Here is a 17650-nt window from a genome sequence, read left to right as displayed (position 1 = left end):
GGCAACATTCTTCCCAGACTACATAACTCCTCATCTCCTACCATCAAAGATTGACTAGCTCCTGTATCTCTTAAAATTGTGACTTCATTACCTGCTCCTTCTGATACACATGAGTAAACTTTACCCACACAAGTAAATTCTTTCAAAAGATCTGGCACCTTCTTATCAATCACCTCTTGATCAGACTGTACAATCTTTTGCACCTCCTTTGCTTCCCTTGAGCTCTCCTTTACCACTTTAACAAACCCCACTGTCTTATCCTGTTTTACCACATCAGCCTTCCCAGTGCTTTTCTTCAACCACCAACACTGTGACTTTACATGGCCAAGTTTATTATAGTGAAAACATTTGAAACTTTTCATTTCTTTTCCACCCTCCTGGATTTCTTTTTTAATCTGAGGTGCACTCTCCTTATTATCTCCCATCAGATCATCTTTACTTTTACCACTTGAGTATTTCTCATGTCCCCAGTTTCTGTCCCTCACAGGCTGAAACTGATGTCGGACACCAAGCTTTGATTTATGAACTAATTCATAATCAATAATCATCTGCCATTTCTGCTGCTAGTCTCGCAGTTTTAACCCTATGTTCTTCCACATGAGTTCTCACGACATCAGGAATTGAATTTTTAAACTCCTCCAAAACTAAAATTTCTCTGAGAGCTTCATACGTTTGGTCTATTTTCAAAGCCCTTATCCACCTATCAAAATTATCTTGATAGCAACCTGCTTTTAGCCAAGAGCGATGCTCCTGCAGGGAGGCTTGCTCATGTGCCTGTTTTAACTTTAGTTTGGTTATGGTCGACGGAAGTTCAACTGCAGAAGCTTGTAGTTGTGGCTGCTGTTTGAGAGCCACTTTTTTGCTATTTTATCAGCAAATCTATTGCCGCATGAGACTTCATCGACTGAGGTAGTTTGCGCTTCACACTTTAAAACGCCTATCTTGCTGGGCAGCTGAACATCTAGTAAATTTAAAACCAATTTAGCATGTTTAACAGGTTGGCCGGAGGAAGTTATGAATCCCCTGTTTTTCCAGAATTACCCAAAATCATGTACTACCCCAAAAGCGGATCGGGAATCATATAAATATTGACTGTTTTATTTTTAGCTAGAATACATGCTTTAGTAAGGGCAAACTATTCGGCTGCTTGAGCAGATGTTCCCGAAAGCAGAACAAAAGCTTCCACTATTTTGAATGGAGTTACTATTGCATCACCGGCCAGGAGGGTCATATCATTTGGTCGGTTTGCTGACCCATTGGTGGGAAAGATGATGTCTGGATTTTCTCGTGGGTGACTCAATAAATCAGGTTGAGGGGTTGTGGTGGCTTCAACCAATTGTAAACAGTCATGATCATACAGATGTTGTCCTCCCGAGGGTGCGGGCAAGAGTGTTGCAGGGTTGACAGCTGGCGCTCGCTTGTAGGTAAAGTTAGTTTTAGGAGGAATACTCCGTACCCAGTGTGTCGAGCCGCAGTAAAATGCTACGTTGCGGATGAATTAAGCAGCAGCTAAACTGATAGCCTCCTTTGGCTGCTAGTGCTCTTTAGCATACCCTTTACCACAGCACATAGGGCCACCGAGGAATAGGCAAGGGATCTTTTCCCTCCTCAATGCTCTTGCACTGGGACCCCTGTTGCAAATCCCCCTGCTTCATTCACATAAAGAGTAAAGGACTTCTGAAATTAGGAAGTGCCAAGGCCGGGGGTCGAATCATGGCTTGTTTCAAATTACAAAATGCTTGCTCCCTCTCTGGGATCCAGGTAACAACTGAAGGGGCATCCTGTAGGGCAGCCTTGCACAATACTGCGTCCATCTCTCTATAGTCCAGGATCCACTGCCTGCAATAGCCCACCATTCCGAGGAAGGTAAAGGTTTCCTTTTTCATGCGTGGAGTTGGTACCCTTGCTACAGCCGGTATTCTTTCAGACCCAAACCTCCGCTGTCCTTGCTGCAGCTGAAATCCCAAATACTGAACTGTCTCCTGACAGAATTGCAGCTTGTCCATTGAGACCCTATGCCCTCTTTCTGCCAGATGTGATAATAACAAAAGGATATTCTGTTGACAAACTAGCCCTCCCTCTGAGCCTATGAATAAATCGTCATCATATTGAGGGAATGTTGAGTCTGCAGTCAACTGGCACTCGTCCAAGTCTCTTTTAATACTGTTAATTCCGATATGTAAAGGCAAATAGATATTGACTTTCGGGGTGCAATGGTATGGGGAAAAAGGCTGAGAAAGTATCCGTTGTTGGTTGTATAGAAGACAAAATTACATTTGTATCCGACACCAATGGAGCAATAGTGATAACAATTTTATTGATGGCTCTAAGATCTTGGAATGGGGAGTATAGGGGTGTTACAGGGGCTTTGTGTTCTCTTCAGCACCCCTTGCTGTAATAGTGCATTGATCACTCCCTCTATTCCTTTTTCTGCTTCTGGTGCCAACCTGTACGGTTTTAAGCAGGGTAGGGAAATTATCTTCTGTAACTGCACCCTATGCGCTGGGGCAGAATGTACTTTTCCAACATGATTTTTATGTTGGGCCCATAGATGTGCCAGTACCTCGGCCAGGATTGAAAGGAGTAAATGATGGCTCTCTCGGGGAGGTTGTTGCCTTTCAAATGTAGCGGGCCATTACTCCTCTTTCCAGGTCACTTTGCGAGAGGGGGTCAGCTTCATTACATTCCTATGCGGGACATATCGGTTTTCCTACCTCATTCCGTTGCTTTACAATTGTTTCTTTTCATTTTCTTACTCATTTTGACTCCCTTATCTGTCCTCTTCTAAGGAGTTCACCTTCTTTCTCGCTCCGGATGTCTTTACCGAGGGTTCGGGACGACCTGTGAGGGGGCGTCGAGTTTATTGCTCATCGTTCCTTCTGCAAAATACTTTAGAATATATACATAACAATAACAACAACCGCGGAAATCATTTACAAATACTACAGGGAGCGCTCACCGGTGTTTATCCTTTCACAAACCTCAAAGTTTTTGAAAAATTTTAGTCTCTAAGATACCTTTTTCTTCCCATGCAGCTATCATTAATTTATTAATTAAGATAACTCTCCTAGCATGAGTCACTGGCCAGTAATTCCGACTGAACAGAACGGACTACTGCAAAGAAGTATATCGACAACTCAACAACCAGGAACACTACAGACAGTTACCCGCAGATCCAACCAAGGATCACATCCACCAACTCAACAGACTGATCAAGACCTTGGATCCAGACCTTCAGAGCACCCTATGTGCTCTCATCCCACGTACTCCCTGCATTGGAGATCTCTACTGCCTCCCGAAAATACACAAGGCCAACACACCAGGCCATCCTATCGTTTCAGGCAATGGGGCCCTGTGTGAGAACCTCTCTGGCTACATCGAGAGCATCTTGAAACCCATCGTACAAGGTACGCCCAGCTTCTGTCGCGACACAACGGACTTCCTACAGAAACTCAGCACCCATGGGCCAGTTGAACCAGGAACATTCCTCATCACAATGGACGTCTCGGCACTCTCCACCAGCATCCCCATGACGATGGCATAGCTGCAACAGTCTCAGTACTCAACACCGATAACTGCCAATCTCCAGACGCAATTCTGCAACTTATCCGCTTCATTCTGGATCACAACGTCTTCACCTTCGACAACAAGTTCTTCATCCAGATGCACGGAACAGCCATGGGGACCAAATTCGCACCTCAATATGCCAACATCTTCATGCACAAGTTTGAACAAGACCTCCTCACTGCACAGGACCTTCAACCGACGTTATACACCAGATACATCAATGACATTTTTTTCCTTTGGACCCACGGCGAAGAATCACTGAAACGACTGCACGATGACATCAATAAGTTCCATCCCACCATCAGACTCAACATGGACTACTTTCCAAAATCAGATGCATTCTTGCACACACTCATCTCCATCAAGGATGGTCAACTCAGCACTTCGCTTTACCGCAAGCCCACGGATAACCTCACGATGCTCCACTTCTCCAGCTTCCACCCGAAACACATTAAAGAAACCATCCCCTATGGACAAGCTCTCCGTATACACAGGATCTGCCCAGGCGAGGAGGAGCGTAACAGACATCTACAGACCCTGAAAGATGCCCTCGTACGAACGGGATATGGCGCTCGACTCACTGATCGACAGTTCCAACGCGCCACAGCGAAAAACCGCACCGACCTCCTCAGAAGACAAACACAAGACACAACCGACAGAGTACCCTTCGTCGTCCAGTACTTTCCCGGAGCGGAGAAACTACGACATCTTCTTCGCAGCCTTCAACACGTCATCGATGAAGATGAACATTTTGCCAAGTCATCCCCACACCCCCACTACTTGCCTTCAAACAACCACGCAACCTCAAACAAACCATTGTTTGCAGCAAACTTCCCAGCCTTCAGAACAGCGACCACGACGCCACACAACCCTGCCATGGCAGTCTCTGCAAGACGTGCCAGATCATCGACATGGATACCACCATTACACATGAGAACACCACCCACCAGGTACGCGGTACATACTCGTGCGACTCGGCCAACATTGTCTACCTCATACACTGCAGGAAAGGATGTCCCGAAGCGTGGTACATTGGCGAGACTATGCAGGCGCTGCGACAAAGAATGAACGGACATCATGCGACAATCACCAGGCAGGAATGTTCCCTTCCAGTCGGGGAACACTTCAGCAGTCAAGGACATTCAGCCTCTGATCTCCGGGTAAGCGTTCTTCAAGGCCACCTACAGGACGCGCGACAACGCAGAATCGCCGAGCAGAAACTTATAGCCGGGTTCCGCACACATGAGTGCGGCCTGAACCGGGACCTGGGATTCATGTCACATTACATTCATCCCCCACCATCTGGCCTGCGAAATCCTACCAACTGTCCTGGCTTGAGACAATTCACACCTCTTTAACCTGAGGTTACCCCTATCTCTGGATCTGTAAAGATTGAATTACCTGCTAATGCTCGCATTCTAAGCATTGTCTGGCATTTTTGACTTTGTCTATATATATGTTTCTGGAACATACCTCTTCATTCACCTGAGGAAGGAGCAGTACTCCGAAAGCTAGTGTTTGAAACAAACCTGTTGGACTTTAACCTTGTGTTGTAAAACTTCTTACTGTGCTCACCCCAGTCCAACGCCGGCATCGCCACATCAAAGATGTGTTAATTAGGTAGATTGGCTATGCTAAATTGCCCTTAGTGTCCAAAAAGGTTAGACGGTGTTACTGGGTAACTGAGATAGGTTGGAAGTGTGGGCTTAAGTGGAGTGCTCTTTCCAAGGGCTGGTGCAGACCCGAAGAACCAAATGGCCTTCTTCTGCACTGTAAATTCGATGATTGCTCAGGAAGACTTCTTCACTTTTTATGGTTGGACTCATCTGGTCCTTGGTTGAAATGAGATCAATGAAGAACTGTTCTTCCAGGGGCATCTCATCAACTGCGTTGACTGATCTGATTAGGTCCGTAATAGGTTGCAAAAAACATTGTTTTGCAAAATAATCTGTATGGCCACACCTGGGAGCATACTTTTTCGCAGGACATCGCCGTGGGCCATGTCGATTGCCACATTTCTGGCATAAGATGGCAGCTCAGGTCGGCCGCTAAAAATGGCTGCCCGCACTGAGACCACGTTTTTTATTGAACTGAGTCACAGCGCTGATGGTGCTGGCGTCTTTGGTGCCAAAATGTTTCAAACTGAGTTCCTGATCTGCTGTACAGCCAACTCGCTCGCATGGCAAATCGTAATCGCATTTCCCAATTTCAGGTCCGCTTCTCGTAACAATCGTATCATTCGATATGCAAAACACTATTTGCTCGCGGGTCATCGATGATTTTAGATGACTGAAATTGCAGGACTGGGCCTTCAGCCTCAAGTCGGTTACAAAGCTGTCAAAAGATTTGCATGGTTCCTGGCTACGCGTTCGAAAAATGTTTCTTTCAAGTTTTCATTTGTTTTCGGAGAGCAATGCCAATCAAAGTACTTGATCACCTCATTGTTGCTCTTGCTCTCCTCTTTGCGATCGAAAGAGAAAGTATTGTAGATTTTGATTGCCTCTCGACCTGCCACCATGAGCAGCAACGCAACACCCCTCTCGTCCGATTGTGCCTGCAGACCGAGGACTGAAACAGAGTTTAAACTGCTGTTTCCAAACGCGCCAGTTTTTGTCTACGTTACCCGAGACTTGAAGCCGGTGGGGTGCCTTCAAACCTTCCATCTCGAACTTCACCGTTGTTTTGATGCGTTGAGTCGCCAATGGACGTAGTTCGCCAGGTCGGTGGAAGAATCTTCTCTTTGTCGTTCTCTGGCCGATTGCAGCTCGTCTTTTCTGCTGTTACCTTTAAATGTTCAACATTTGTAGTACCATGTTGTGTTCTGTGACCTTGCCGTTGCAATGATGTACACGGAACACCTGGTGACATAACTAGAATGATTGATGAACATGTGGATGATTGATGAATAGAATACTATGCAGACTAGGTTACTATTTGAATTACATAAACATAAACACTCCTGGAACTACCCTATATACGACTGTCCTGTTGTAGGCCTTACTACCAACTGGCGAGTGTCGCACGTCCCGTGACCAATGTATGATGCCACCTGCTATTGTGCAATGTTATTGCCATGTGTGTCCCTTTAAGAAATGTTTTTGTCTTATCACATGGCTTCAGTGATGTCATTTTGCGGGTGGAGCTGGGCTGTGGCTGTGAGGTGTTTTTGGGTTTCTGATTCAGTTTTACTGTTTTGTACAACAGAAGGAGAAATTAGTGTTTTTTTCCCTGTCTTTCTAAGTTTTCATTTTAAAAGCTGTTCCAGTAAAAAAAAAACATGTGGTTGTAGCTAACTGCCTTGGTACGTTTAAAGATATAGTTTACTCGCCGGAAAGAGTTTGAATCTGCTGGTTGAGACTGGATCAGAATCTCAGGGAAAGGACCAGTCCCATTCAAGTGAGGATGCATTGTTCTGGACCATGCCCTTGAAAAGGGGTTTGGTTTATTGGATTCTGTTACTGAATAGGAACAGTTAAGGGGGAATTTGTTAAGTGTTATTGCATAATTACGGTAGGTGTCTTTATGTTTGTAATTGTTAAAAACTGTTGCTGTGTTTATAGATATATATGTGTTAACTACATTCTTAGAATAAACCTTGTTTTGATTAAAATGTCTGGGAAGACTGATAAATCACACCTGTAGCGAAGGTTTTTGTGCTCATCCTAGCCAAATTCAACATAAAGGTTGTAGGTCAGGTGAACTTGAGAATACACTTTCGAGCTTGTAAGCCCTGGCCTACAGCACTATTCACAGGGATATCACCACACACTATCCCTCTTGATTAACTCCCTGCTACTTTTATTTCACTTATCATTCCCTCACACCCCTCTGTTTCCACTTTCCCTCATTAACCCCTCACAGGTCTCCCATCCCCTTAAGGATTCCCCATTACACCTCCCTATTCTCCTCTCCATTACCATACCCTTTCACCTCCTCACAATTACAACTGTCCATTCCCCCTTCAGCTTCCAATTTCCTTTCTTTGTCTGGATTACCCCATCCCTATTTCCTCTGAAAATTACCCTTCCAATTTCTCTCCCCCAATTATCTTTCCCCATTGCAACCTCCAAATTTTAAAATTCATTATCAAAAAATATCCATCCCAATTTTCCTTCCTCTCCAAATGCACGGACCCCTGTCCAAATTACCCTTCCCAATAACCCCTCCCTGTTACCCTTCTGTACTCCCTTTCCCCATTCATTCGCACAATTCCCTCATTCTTCTTTCCAATTACTTTCCACCATTACACCTTCCCCTTTCCCAATCTCCCCTCTGAATTCCTCAATTACCATTCCCTATTCCTCTCCTCAATTAGCACTCCCATTCGCTCTCCCAATTCATCCTCCCATTCGCTCTCCCAATTCATCCTCCCATTCCTCTTCCCAATTCACCCTCCCATTCCCCTTCCCAATTATCTCACCCCATTCCTCTTCCCAACTATCCCTCCTCATTACCCCCTCACCAATTATACCTCATTACCTCTTTCCAATAACCCTCATTACCCCTCCCCAATTACCCCTCCCCAATTACTCCTCATTACCCCTCCCCAATTACCCCTCCCCAATTACTCCTCATTACCCCTCCCCAATTACCCCTCCCGAATTACTCCTCCATTACCCCTCCCCTCCAATTACACCATCTCATTACCTCATTCGAATTATCCCTCCCCAATCTCCCTCCCCCAATGCTCCTTCCACTTTCCTCCTTCACAATTAACCCTCCACACTCCTCACGTTCTAAACTGCCGCGCTGGGCAGAAAATGCCGCATGCGCAGAGCGGGATTCCCAGTGGCCGGGGTGGGGGGCGGGAGGGAAGACAAGTGTGGGGATCAGGGGAGAGCGATGCGGCGTCAGTGCGGGAGCGGGTCCGCATGCGCAGAACGCGCAACCATATTTATCATCATTGGGCCGGCAATTGTCGACGGAAAAATGTCAAGCCTGGGAACCCATACAACCGCGTAAAACATGATTCATGTCTTACAGCTGCGGATTATATTTATTTGTGTCTGAACGGACCGTGATTGATTGTTGTCCCTGTTTTGAAATTTCCTTTTGATCTTTGCCCCTCACAAAGATGGCGGCTGCTGCGGGTAACGTGGCCGCCATTATTGACAAGGATCATAGGAGCTGGAACAAGAGTGAACCACAGTGATGCGACCATCAATTCACTCGAGACTTGAGTAAAGGTAAACCGTGGCTTTAATCAACTGAGAACAGTGCCTGCCTGCGACTGATACAATACTGTGTGCTGCCTACAGGTCGACTGCTCTTTATACCCCCCTCAAGGGGAGGAGCCATGGGCAAAGCCCATACATGTCCCAACATGTTCCCCTATGGATGATGCCATACAATGGCCCATAGATGGAGCCCACAAGGGCAACACCATAGCATAGATGCAAATACAAAGGCAAAGCATGGTACTGATACAGTGGTGGATTATTGGTATAATACATTCACCACATTCGCCCCCTGTTAAAAAATTAAGTCTGGCGGGGGTGACGGGTTCATAAGTTCTTCCAGTCCGGCGCATGGACCATGCGCTGAGGAAATATGTATTGCGGTTATTGGAGGGAAGGGGCCCTTTGAAAACGATATTGAGGCGCTCAAAGGGCTGGGGTGCCTTTACAAGGTGGGCCTTATCTGGTCGACAGAAGTGCGATTTACTCTCCGCACAGATCTGGCAGTCCCTGGTCATGGCTCTGACCTCCTCGGTGGAGTAGGGCAGGTTGCGGGCCTTGATATAGTGGATAAGCCGGGTGACCCCCGGGTGGCAGAGGTCATCGTGGATAGCCCGTAGTCGGTCATCTTGCGCGCTGGCGCATGTGCTGCGGGACAGGGCATCTGGGGGCTCGTTGAGCTTCCCAGGACGATATACTATATCGTAGTTATAGGTGGAGAGTTCGATCCTCCACCTCAAGGTCTTATCATTCTTGATCTTGCCCCGCTGCGTATTGTGGAACATGAAGGCTACCAATCGTTGGTTGGTGACGAGGGTATACCTCCTACCAGCGAGGTAGTGCCTCCAGTGCCGTACGGCTTCCACAATGGCTTGGGCTTCTTTTTCGATCGAGGAGTGTCGAATATCAGAGGTGGTGAGTGTGCGCGAAAAAACGCTACCGGTCTGCCTGTTTTATTGAGGGTAGTGGCAAGAGCGACCTCTGATGCGTCGCTCTCCACCTGGAAGGGGACGGACTCGTCCACCGCGTGCATCGCGGCTTTGGCGATGTCCCCCTTGTTGCAGCTGAAGGCCTGGCGGGCCTCAGTTGCCAGTGGAAAGATGGTGGCCTTGATTAGTGGGCGGGCTTTGTCCACATAGTTGGGGACCCACTGGGCATAATATGAGAAGTACCCGAGGCACCTCTTCAGGGCCTTGGGACAGTGAGGGAGAGGGAGTTGCAGGAGGGGGCACATACGGTCAGGGTCGGGTCCTAGGACCCCGTTCTCCACGACGTAGCCGAGGATGGCTAGTCTGGTTGTGCGGAAAACGCAATTCCCCTTGTTGTAGGTGAGATTGAGGGTTTAGGCGGTTTGGGGAAATCGGTGGAGATTGGCGTTGTGGTCCTGCTGATCATGGCCGCAGATGGTGACATTGTCCAAGTACGGAAACGTGGCCCGCAGCCCGTACTAGTCCACTATTCGGTCCATTGTTCTTTGGAAGACCGAGACCCCCGTTGGTGACGCCAAAGGGGACCCGGAGGAAGTGGAAAAGGCGGCCGTCTGCCTCAAACGCCGTGTAGTGGCGGTCCTCCGGGCAGATTGGGAGCTGGTGGTATGCAGACTTCAGATCCACCGTGGAGAACACCCGGTAGTGTGCGATCTGGTTTACCATGTCTGCAATCCGGGGAAGGGGGTACGCATCGAGTTGCGTAAACCGGTTAATGGTCTGGCTGTAATCAACCACCATCCGGAACTTTTCCCCGGTCTTGACGACCACCATCTGAGCTCTCCAGGGGCTATTGCTGGCCTTGCTGACTCCCTCCCGCAAGAGACGCAGGACATCGGAACTGATAAAAGTCCTGTCCTGTATGCTATACCGCCTGCTTCTGGTGGCGACTGGTTTGCAGTCGGCGGTGAGGGTCGCGAAGAGTGAGGGTGGGTCGACTTTTAGGGCCGCGAGGCTGCATATGGTGAGTGGGGGCAGGGGCCCCCTGAACTTCAGGGTTAGGCTCCTGAGGTTGCATTGGAAATCTAGTCCCAATAGGAGAGGAGCGCAGAGGTCTGGGAGTACATATAATTTAAAATTTTCGTACTCGCGCCCTGTATTGCTAGGGTTGCGGTAGTGTACCCTTGGATTTGCACCGAGTGCGACCCAGAGGCGAGGGAGACTGTTTGGTGTGCCTGGGAAAAGTGAGAGCTAGCAGCGTCTTACCAACTCCGGGTGAATTAAGCTCTCAAAGAGGCAAGGCGTCTCGTGCCCATTTACCCGGACGGTCATCATGGAGCTCCGGAGGTGCTTGGATCGCGACTGGTCCAGGGTGACCGCGCTGAGTTACTGGTAGTCGGCGTGGTCGGAGGTGCTGGGGCGGCTCCGCGATGGCTGCCCATGTTGATCGTACGCGTCGAGCGGTGTAGCAAATGACGGCCAGGATGGCAGGCGGCGAGGAAGATGGCATCCAAAATGGCAGCCCCCCTGGATCGCACGTGGCCGGCCGCATGGGGGAGGATGGCCAAGATGTCGGCCCCCGTGAGTTGCATGTGCTGTGAGGACTGGAAGATGGCTGCTCCCATGGATAACACAAGGCTGATGAGGGGGGCGGAGTCGGCAGACACGCTGCCACGCTGCGGAGTCAGTGGGCCTGTGAGTCTGAGGATCGGGCCTGTGAGTTAGAGTTCTTAGACCTGGCCAGGCAGACTTTGGCGAAATGTCCTTTTCTCCCGCAGCTGCTGCAGTTCACGTTATGGGCTGGGCAGTGCTGCCAGGGGTGTTGGGACTGGCCGCAAAAATAGCAGGGTAGCCCCCCATGATGGGCGGGCGGCCGCGCGGCACAGGCCTGGGGTAGTCTGTAGTGGGGGGTCCACGAGGGGGTCGCGTGGTCAGCCGGGAACGCAGTAAGGCTCTGCAACGCTACTAACAGAGAGGAGGCTAACTTTATCGTCTCATCCAGGTCCAGGGCCCCCTTTTCGAGTAGGCGCTGTTGCACATAGTTAGACCGGACCCCCGCCACTTAGACGTCTCGGATGGCGAGTTCCATATGCTGAGTGGCCGTAACGGCCTGATAATTGCAGTTGCGTGCAAGGGCTTTGAGGTCGCGTGGGTAGTCATCTAGCGACTCCCCGGGACGCTGATGGCGAGTGGTGAGGATGTGTCGCGTGTAGACCTCGTTCACGGGTCGCGCATAGAGGCGTTCGAGCTTCGGAGGGCATCTGTATAGGAAGCGGCTTCGCGCGTTGAACAGAGATCCGATGGCTCACCCGTGCGTGGAGGAGGCTCAGCTTCTCTTCGTCAGTGATGGAAGGCGTGGAGGCGGCTGCGGGATAAGCCATGAAGCATCGAAGCCAGTGCAACAAAATGTCTTTCGCCTCTGCGGCCTGTGGATCGAGTTCCAGTCGGTCAGGTTTGAGGGCCGATTCCATAGTTGCGTTTAAGTTGATTAAATTGATGCGACCATCAATTCACCCGAGACAAGAGTAAAGGTAAACCGTGGCTTTAATCAACTTAGAATAGTGCCTGCCTGCGACTGAAACAATACTGTGCAACACCTACAGGTCGACTGCTCTTTATACCCCCCGCCACCCCCAACCCAAGGGGAGGATCCATGGGCGGACCCCATACATGTCCCAACATGTTCCCCTATGGATGATGCCATACAATGGCCCATAGGTGGAGCCCACAACATAGCATAGATGGAAATACAAAGGCAAAGCATGGTACTGATACAGTGGTGGATTATTGGTATAATACATTCACCACACACAGGGAGCTGTGTCCTCCAATACTGATGTGGAGATGTCGGCGTTAGACAGGGGTGAGTACAGTAAGAAGTCTTACAATACCAGGTTAAAGTTCAACAGCTTTGTTTCGAATCACTAGCTTTCGGGGCACTGCTCCATCCTCAGGTTCTCCGAAAGCTAGTGATTCAAAACAAACCGGTTGGACTTTAACCTGGTGTTGCAAGATTTCTTAGGGTCCTCCTACTATGCCAATGGGAGAGTCTAGCCACCCAGTGCCGTAATCCATAGAACACCTCGAGGGCGGAAGGAGGCCTTTCAGCCAATGGAGTCTGCGCCGACCCTCTGAAAGAGCATTCTACCGAGGCAACCCCGTCCTGCAACATTAACTTGTTATGGGCCACGGTTTAGAGAACCCCAAAGTGTATCATGAGTTCACCTGAACCACGACTTTTACGAGATTGTGGTATGGGGAGCACACGGCCCACTCTACAGGTGTGGTGCAGCAGAAATTTAAAAGTAATTCTTAAAGCAAAACAATGTTTATTCTATGAACTCAGTTAACCTTTTTAAAACATAGTGAACATCTTAGCAACCATCAATTCAAATACGCCCCCCCCCCCCCCAAAGAATGCAATACTCTCAGTAATCCTTACATTTTCCTTTTAACATCCATAAGTCAAAGATTCTTTTTACAGAAGCACATCAGGTTTAAATTCTCTACTGAGAGCAGTTATCACTCTGAATTCACCAAATGATCTAGAGAGATGGCAGAGAGATCGAAATTACATCTTCTTTGGCTGGCTTCAGCTCCAACATTAAAATGAAACCAAAAAACAGACACACTCAAGCTTTTCCTCAAAGCGAAACTAAAAAGCAGAGCCAGAGCTCAGCTCCACCCACACTCTGACATCACTGCAGCCACTTGAGCAGACAAACATTTCTTAAAGTGACATTCCCATGACACCCCCCTCCCCCAAAAAATAAACAATCAACTTCAAGTTGGTTTCATTTTTCACCTTTTCACTTTCCTTGAAGAAATGCAGACAATAAATATACTTTTTCGTTTAAAAAAACAACACACGCAAACAGGCATAATAACATAGTCCATTTCAGTTCTTCTTCCTGTAACTCGTCATCACATTCTTGACAAAGCATCGGCTATCACGTTTTCTCGACCTGCCACGTGTATTATTTTTTAATGAAATGGCTGTAACAATAAACTCCATTAAAACAGTCTGGCATTGGTATTCAGGAATTGCGGCAAAACCGTCAGTGGATTATGATCAGTACAGATAATTGTGTCAGACGAATTGCTGGTCACATAAATTTGAAAATGTTGCAAAGCCAGCACCAAGCTCAAAGTCTCCTTCTCTTTTTTTTTATAAATGTTTTTATTAAAGCTTTTTCCAACCAACGTCTTTACATAGCAAAAATATACGAGAATTATTGAACAAAACAAGGTGGGTGCTGTCTTTATCCAACACAAAATTCACATTATATCCACAATTCCCCACCTACCTGAGCGCCCCCCCCCCCCCCCCACCCCGGGATGCTGCTGCTGCTGACATTTACTGCTCCCCTAGAAAGTCAAGGAAAGGTTGCCACCGCCGGGAGAACCCCATCAAGGACCCTCTCAAGGCAAACTTTATTCGCTCCAGGCTGAGGAACCCCGTCATATCCGCTAACCCAGGTCTCCACACTCGGGGTTTCGAGTCCCTCCGCATTAACAAGATCCGTCTCCGGGCTACCAGGGAGGCAAAGGCCAAAACCTCGGCTTCTTTCGCTTCCTGCGCTCCCGGATCCTCCGACACCTGAAATATCGCTATTGTTGGACTCGCCTTCACCCGAATGTCCAAAATCCTAGACATCGCCCTCGCAAAGCCCTGCCAGAATTCTTTAAGCGCCGGGCATGCCCAAAATATATGGGCATGGTTCGCCGGACTCCTTGCACATCTCGCGCACCTGTCCTCCACCCCAAAGAACTTACTCATTCTCGCCGTCGTCATGTGAGCCCGATGCATCACCTTAAACTAAATTAAGCCGAGCCTGGCACATGATGAGGAGTTCACCCTGCCCAGGGCGTCGGCCCACAGGCCCTCATCCAGCTCCTCCTCCCACTTGCCCTTCAACTCCTCCACTGAGGCTTCCTGCGCCTCCTGCAGCTCCTGATAAATGTCCGACACCTTCCCCTCCCCTACCCAGATGCCAGACACAACCCTGTCCTGTATCCTACGCGGGGGCAGTAGCGGAAATGTCCCCACCTGCTTTTTAAGAAAGTCCCGAACCTGGAGGTACCTGAACTCATTCCCTGGGGGCAGGCCGAACTTCTCCTCCAGCGCCTGCACGCTGGGGAAAGTCCCGTCATAAACAGGTCCCCCATCCTCCTAATGCCTGCCCTAAACCAGCCTTGGAAACCCCTATCTATCCTACCCGGAGCTAATCTGCGGTTATTCCGTATCGGGGTCCACACTGAGGCCCCCTCCTCCTGCCTATGCCTCCTCCCTGCCCCCAAATCCTCAGTGCCGCCATCACCACCGGACTTGTGGTGTATAGCGCCAGCGAGAACGGCAGCGGCGCCGTGACTAGTGCCCCTAGGCTGGTGCCTTTGCATGATGCCGCCTCCAGCCGCTCCCACGCAGCGCCCACCTCCATCATCCACTTCCTAATCATGGCCACATTGGCCGCCCAGTAATAGCTGCAAAAGTTCGGCAGAGCCAGTCCTCCCCCTCCCCGACTACGCTCCAAGAATGCTCTTTTAACTCGCGGGGTTTTATTCGCCCACACAAATCCCGTAACAATCCTAGTCACCCGCTTAAAAAAGGACTTGGGGATGAAAATGGGGAGGCACTGAAAAACGAAGAGGAACCTGGGGAGAACCGTCATCTTCACAGTCTGCACCCATCCCGCCAGGGAAAGCAGGAGCATGTCCCACCTTTTAAAATCTCCCTCCATCTGCTGCACAAGCCGGGTTAAGTTGAGCTTGTGCAGGGCATCCCAGTTCCTAGCCACTTGTATCCCCAAGTACCGAAAGCTCCTCTCCACTATCTGGAGTGGGAGCTCCCCCAGTCTCTCCTCCTGGCCCCTAGCGTGGACCACGAACAGTTCACTCTTCCCCACATTCAACTTGTACCCCGAAAAGCTCCCAAAGTCCCTTAGGATCCGCATGACCTCCGCCATTCCCTCTAGCGGGTCCGTAATGTACAACAACAGGTCATCCGCGTAGAGGGAGACCCGGTGTTCCTCCCGTGCACCAGCCCCCTCCAGTCTCTTGAAGTCCTGAGCGCTATGGCCAATGGCTCAATTGACAGGGCAAACAGCAACGGGGACAGGGGGCACCCCTGCCTCGTCCCCCGGTGCAGCCTGAAAAACTCCGACCTTAGCCGGTTTGTGGACACACTCGCTACGGGGGCCTGATACAGCAGCTTGACCCGCCCTCTGAATCCCTCACCAAATCCAAACCTGCCTAACGCTTCCCACAGGTACTCCCACTCCAACATATCAAAGGCCTTCTCCGCATCCATTACAGCCACTACTTCCGCATCCCCCCTCTCCGAGGGCATCATGATAATGTTCAGGAGCCTCCTCACATTCGTGTTCAGCTGCCTGCCCTTGACAAAACCCGTCTGGTCCTCCTCCATCACTCCCGGGACACAGTCCTCTATTCTGGTGGCCAGAATTTTTGGCAACAATTTAGCGTCTACATTCAGGAGCGATATCGGCCTATAGGACCCACACTGAATCGGATCAATCTCCTTCTTCAAAATAAGCGAAATCAATGCCCGACTGCACGCTTGCCAGCCCCTTACCTACCTCCTCCAACTCAACCGGGGCCCCCAACCCCTCCACCCGCTCTGCTTCCATCCTCGGGAACCACAATCGGTCCATAAATTGCTTATCCCTTCCTGGCACATTCCCTGATCCCTCAGGTAAAAACTGCCGCACTCCCTGAGCCCCCAGGTAAAAACTGCCGCACTCCCTGAGCCCCAGGTAAACACTGGCACACTACCTGAGCCCCCAGGTAAACACTGGCACACTCCCTGAGCCCCTAGGTAAACACTGGCACACTCCCTGAGCCCCCAGGTAAACACTGGCACACGCCCTGAGCCCCCAGGTAAACACTGACACACTCCCTGAGCCCCCAGGTAAACACTGACACACTCCCTGAACCCCCAGGTAAACACTGACACACTCCCTGAACCCTCAGGTAAAAACTGCCGCACTCCCTGAGCCCCCAGTTAAATACTGGCACACTCCCTGAGCCCCTAGGTAAACACTGGCACAGTCCCTGAGCTCCCAGGTATGCACTGACACACTCCCTCAGCCCCCAGGTAAACACTGACACACTCCCTGAGCCCCCAGGTAAACACTGACACACTCCCTGATTCCCCAGGTAAACACTGACACACTCCCTGAGCCCCCAGGTAAACACTGACACACTCCCTGAAACCCCAGGTAAACACTGACACACTCCCTGAACCCTCAGGTAAAAACTGCCGCACTCCCTGAGCCCCCAGTTAAATACTGGCACACTCCCTGAGCCCCTAGGTAAACACTGACACACTCCCTGAGGCCCCAGGTAAACACTGGCGCACTCCCTGAATCCCCAGGTAAACACTGACACACTCCCTGAACCCCCAGGTAAACACTGACACACTCCCTGAACCCCCAGGTAAACACTGACACACTCCCTGAACCCCCAGGTAAACACTGACACACTCCCTGAGCCCCCAGGTAAACACTGGCGCACTCCCTGAGCCCCCAGGTAAACACTGCCGCACTCCCTGAACCCCCAGGTAAACACTGACACACTCCCTGAAAGCTCCAGGTAAACATTGACACACTCCCTGAGCCCCCAGGTAAACACTGCCGCACTCCCTGAACCCCCAGGTAAACACTGACACACTCCCTGAGCCCCCAGGTAAACACTGACACACTCCCTGAACCCCCAGGTAAACACTGACACACTCCCTGAACCCCCAGGTAAACACTGACACACACTCTGAGCCCCCAGGTAAACACTGACACACTCCCTGAACCCCCAGGTAAACACTGACACACTCCCTGAGCCCCCAGGTAAACACTGACACACTCCCTGAGCCCCCAGGTAAACACTGACACACTCCCTGAACCCCCAGGTAAACACTGACACACTCCCTGAGCCCCCAGGTAAACACTGACACACTCCCTGAGC

This window comes from Scyliorhinus torazame, chromosome 16 (assembly GCF_047496885.1).
Source record: "Scyliorhinus torazame isolate Kashiwa2021f chromosome 16, sScyTor2.1, whole genome shotgun sequence".
NCBI classification, from domain to species: domain Eukaryota; kingdom Metazoa; phylum Chordata; class Chondrichthyes; order Carcharhiniformes; family Scyliorhinidae; genus Scyliorhinus; species Scyliorhinus torazame.
This window is presented reverse-complemented; position numbering follows the sequence as displayed.